This window comes from Aquarana catesbeiana, linkage group LG03, assembly GCF_042186555.1.
Source record: "Aquarana catesbeiana isolate 2022-GZ linkage group LG03, ASM4218655v1, whole genome shotgun sequence".
NCBI lineage: Eukaryota > Metazoa > Chordata > Amphibia > Anura > Ranidae > Aquarana > Aquarana catesbeiana.
This window is the reverse complement of record NC_133326.1, coordinates 58,133,481-58,138,628: the sequence shown is the minus strand read 5'-3', so window position 1 is coordinate 58,138,628 and position 5,148 is coordinate 58,133,481.

The window sequence follows — 5,148 nt, the reverse complement described above, 5'->3', positions numbered from 1 at the left end:
TCTTGCACAACAGAGCTCAGACTGGGAGAAGGAAAAGCAGCACAAGACTGACAGAGAGATGAACTTATTAAGCTGCTGCTTCTACTTTTTACTATCCACTCGCAGATTTGAGGAGGACAAGACCTGAAGGCCCCATTTACACTATGATGAGCAACACCAGGTGTCACGCATGAGCGCATTTTTGTTCTTATATTTTCGTCTGTTGTCACGCTCCATGCATTCATTTCATTGGACTACCCTACAAGCAGCAAAGCAGCTCATGCACCTTTGTGAGCTTCAAGCAGTTTTTAACTGTGGATTTAGCTGTGTTTATCAAACTTTTCTTTGCACAAAAAACATGCGTCTGCCTGCTGGGCTTGAATTTGGTGATATGTTGCCTAACAGGTCTATACACATGCAATGCTTTGCTTGACAGACAATCATTTTTAAGGCGGCTTTCACACTGAAAGCGCCGGCCGTTAGCAGTAAAGCGCCGCTCGCATTAGAAGCGCTTTACAGCTGTTTAAGCGGCACTTGTGCACCGCTTTTCGGCTGCTAGCGGGGTGCTTTTAACCCCAAAAAAGGGGTTAAAAACTCCAGTGTTGTGGCCTTTTTCAGGCGCTTCGGAAGCATTGCCCATTCATTGCATATACAGCGCTCCCAAACCGCCCCAAAGATGCTGCTTGCAGGACGTTTCCGAACGTCCCGCAAGCGCACCGCCTGGGTGTGAAAGCACTCATTGTAATGAATGGGAGGCATTTTTTAGGTGCTTTACAAGCGCTATTTCTAGCGCTAATACACCTGAAAACTGCCTCAGTGTGGAAGGGGTCTAACTCGGGCTGCAGACTTTTACAGGCAGCACCATCTGTCAAATTTTATCTATGGAGATCCAAACATTTGGCTCACAGTTGTGGCGCAGTCCTGCAATGTAAAAGTGTCATGCAGCAATAAAAAAAAAGCAGGCGCCAGGAGGCAGCTGTAGCGCCTCCTGAATGCCTGTTAGCCGCTGCTGTATCGCCCGCTGAAAAGCCAACTACTGCAGATTACTTTTCAGGGGGGCGGTAAGCAGCGGCGGCTGGTGGTTCTTTGTGTGGGGGGGGGGGGCGGCAAACAACCGAACCCCCCCTCTGTTGTCTGCCGGTAGGTCCACTGGTACTTACCCCATCTAGGCAGCGGGCAACGGCGGGCATCCAAGGAGCAGCAGGGATCAGGTATCCGAGGAGCATCGGGGACCGGGCATCCAGGCATCAGCGGGGATCGGGCATCCAGGCATCAGCGGGGATTGGGCATCCAGGCATCAGCGGGGATCGGGCATCCAGGCATCAGCGGGGATCGGGCATCCAGGCATCAGCGGGGATCGGGCATCCAGGCATCAGCAGGGACCGGGCATCCAGGCATCAGCGGGGATCGGGCATCCAGGCATCAGCGGGGATCGGGCATCCAGGCATCAGCGGGGATTGGGCATCCAGGCATCAGCGGGGATCGGGCATCCAGGCATCAGCGGGGATCGGGCATCCAGGCATCAGCGGGGATCGGGCATCCAGGCATCAGCGGGGATTGGGCATCCAGGCATCAGCGGGGATCGGGCATCCAGGCATCAGCGGGGATCGGGCATCCAGGCATCAGCAGGGACCGGGCATCCAGGCATCAGCGGGGATCGGGCATCCAGGCATCGGCCAGTGGCTCTTCCCCTCCTCGCTTCCACCATACATCTCCTCCCCTCCTCCTAGGCGCCCAATATGATCGCCTGTCCTTTCATCCAATCGGTATCAGACACGCTTCCTGATTGACCGAGAGGAGGATCAGTGTTGCAACAGCGAATATTCATTCACTGTTGCAACACACCTGGGTGGGCTCCGGTTGCACTCTCTGCATCCCGAGCCCACCCTATTTTGAAGCCTATTAGAGCCTCTGGCTCTAACCAGGTGCTTAAAAAAAAAAACCCTAGCTGCTGTAATTCATGTTGCCGGTGCCCTGAAAGGGGTCGGACGCATGAATAGGGGGTGGCCGCTGCAGCCATGGATAGATATATGCTATGCATGAATCTATCCATTGCATATAGGGGGTAGCCTGGAGAGAGGAGGCGGCACCCGGGTGCCCCTAATGGGCAGGCTGCCCCTGGCAGTAAACATACAACCAATGTGAAAGGAGCCTATAAGGATCCATGCACACTGGCTTAAAAATTGCTGCTTCTACAGGAGTTTTGTGTTCTGCCTGTAGAAACAGCTCAATGTTATCCTATGTCATCCTACACATTAGGACAATTAGAGGCATATTTTGAGCTCAACGTTTAGAGGCAGGAAAAGAAAAACCTTCTGGTTTCTGATTGGAGCTTACTGGCAGAAAAAACGTAAAACTTTTCTAAATTCGTCTGGGCTTTGTACAAAAAACTGTTCTATATGAGCGTTTTTTACTCCCGAGAACAGACATTTTTTTAAGCTCAGTGTGTATGGGCTGCATTCACACCTGAGCATTTCAAAGTTGCGCGTTTTTACCGTGTTTTTACAGCGAGTATACCGCGATTTTGCAGTGTTTTTAGACGATTTTGCCACGATTTTGCTCAGGTCCCATTGCACTGTGCTGAATAAAAGGGCTACAGGCTACATTTTCATGCCAAACAATTCACATACAGTACATGTAAATACATAAAACATGAACCAAGAAAAAAAGAATGCAAAAAAAGCATTAAAAAAAATGTAGTGCAACCCATGAAAACACATAATGCAATGCGTTTAAAAAGCATGCCTGAATTAAGGCAAGGATAGTGCGGTGATTGTGATGTAGATGGACCCTCCTTCATAAAAGTCACACAACTGCACCAACTATCCCATGAGGAGTACAGGAGGTATTCTAATTTTTGTTATTTTGGGTTACTATCTATTTTGCTTTGCTCCTTGAACCGTCCCATAAAAAGGCCCAGAAATATTTTCATGTTCAAAGCTGGGACTGCAAGGGCTTGTTCATACAAGCTTTATCTTCTAAAGAGCGATTCTTATGCAGATCAATCTTCAGATAGCATTTGTCAGGTAGTGAGGAGGCGTTGTGTCACCTCCTCACCGCCTGCTTAAACCCAGTTGATTCTTGCCTTGCACGCTATTCACTTGAATGGGTTGTGTCCGGTAGATGCTATGCCCGCTGAAAGCAACATAAGGGTATAATTCTTGCTGCTGCTGCAAAGCAACGCATTATGCCACCAGCCTCTGGAGCTATAGGGGGTAGTAGTTGGGGGACTGTAAAAGTGCAGCTAAACTGTGGGATTTTACCACCCTCCCTCCCTCAACTGCTAGTGTGAACAAGCTCTAAAACATGTCATCTGCAGAGCTCCCAACTGTCCCTCATTTGGAGCAATGTCCCTCTGTCCCTCATTCCTCCTCATTTGTCCTTTTGTCATTTTGGTCTGATCTATATAGTTGTATATAAAATGTATTTTTTATCTATCAAAAAGTGTTTTCCAGCACTAAACCTTTCATCTGATTTCTAAATTGCTGCATGTGTAAATTCCAAAAGCCAATATAAAGGAACAGTAGTGGTAAAAAAAGCACTTGTGAGTTTAACCAATCTTGTTTTTTTTGTACAATTCTTCTTTAAGGGGGCATGACAAGGGGTGTGTCCTATGCCTGCATACTTTTGCTGATAGGTGTCCCTCATTCCCAGTTGGGAGGTATGCCTCTGTCTTTAGGCAGGTGCAGTCTACTTTCTCCACTGCAGGTGGCGCTTGTCCGCAGCAGCATTGCAGTTGAGAGGAAGTCAAGAGAAGCATGGTTTCTATGGTTTCCTGGGTCACTGGGGAAGCTATACTGACTGACTCTAACAGACAACTTTTTTTTGTTTACAAACGATTTTTATTATTGTAAAAGATCATAGTTTAGCACAAATGTGTAAAAGAAACAGGTACATCAAATATATCAAATATGTACTTAGCATGAGGTGTATGGTATATAAAATACAAAAACATAGCAATAAAACACAAGAACAATAAGGATGAGATACAGTATGAGTATGATTTTTCCTATAAGGTTGTATAATTCAAAACACATTTTTGCATACTTGCCAACTGTCCCGAATTTCCCGGGACATTCCCGGTATTTAGACTTTTTCCTGGTTTTAGCGTTTCCCAGGAAATGTCCCAGGAAAGCCGCGTTTTCCGGATTTTTTGCCGCCATTTTACAGAAGAACAGAAGTACTTGATGTAAGGGGGACACGGCTGGGGGATAACTGATGTAAAGGGGGCTCCACTGGGAGACACCTGATGTAAGGGGGACACCGCTGGGGAATACCTGATGTAAGGGGGGCATGGCTGGGGATACCTGATGTAAGGGGGGCTCCACTGGGGGACACTGATGTAAGGGAGACACCTGATGTAAGGGGGACACCGCTGGGAGGTACCTGATGTAAGGGGGGGTGCCACTGGGGGCACCTGATGTAAGGGGACTCCGCTGAGGAGACTGGTATGAATATTAAGGGGAACCCTGAACCAAAATTTTTTTAAAAAAATGCGTGGGGGTCCCCCCAAATTCCATACCAGGCCCTTCAGGTCTGGTATGGATATTAAGGGGAACCCCGTGCCAAAATTTAAAAAAAAATGGCGTGCGGATCCCCCTAAAAATCCCTTGGTCTGGTATGGATTTTGGGGGGGACCCCCGCGCCATTTTTTTTTTAAATTTTAGTTCGGGGTTCCTCTTAATATTCATACCAGACCCAAAGGGCCTGGTAATGCACTGTGGGGGAACCTCAGGCCATTTTTTTTCAATGACTTTTATGAGTATTGCAGAGACCCGACAATTCATTATAGCTGCCGGCTCTACCGCTAGTACTTTTAAATGACTTTTTTTCCTTTAGAAATGTCATTTTGCTCTCGGACTGTTGTAAACACGGGAAACATTTGCCACTTTACAGGCATACTATAGACACACCCCAGGTACGAAATTTAAAGGAATATTTCACTTTTATTGTTTCACTTTAAGCATTATTATAATCACTGCTCTCGAAAAACGGCTGTTTTTAAAACTTTTTTTTGCATTGATCCATGTCCCCTGGGGCAGGACCCAGGTCCCCAAACACTTTTTATGACAATAACTTGCATATTAACCCTTAAAATTAGCACTTTTGATTTTTCACGTTCGTGTCCCATAAACTTTAACGGTGTTTGCGTGTTCGAACAAATTTTTT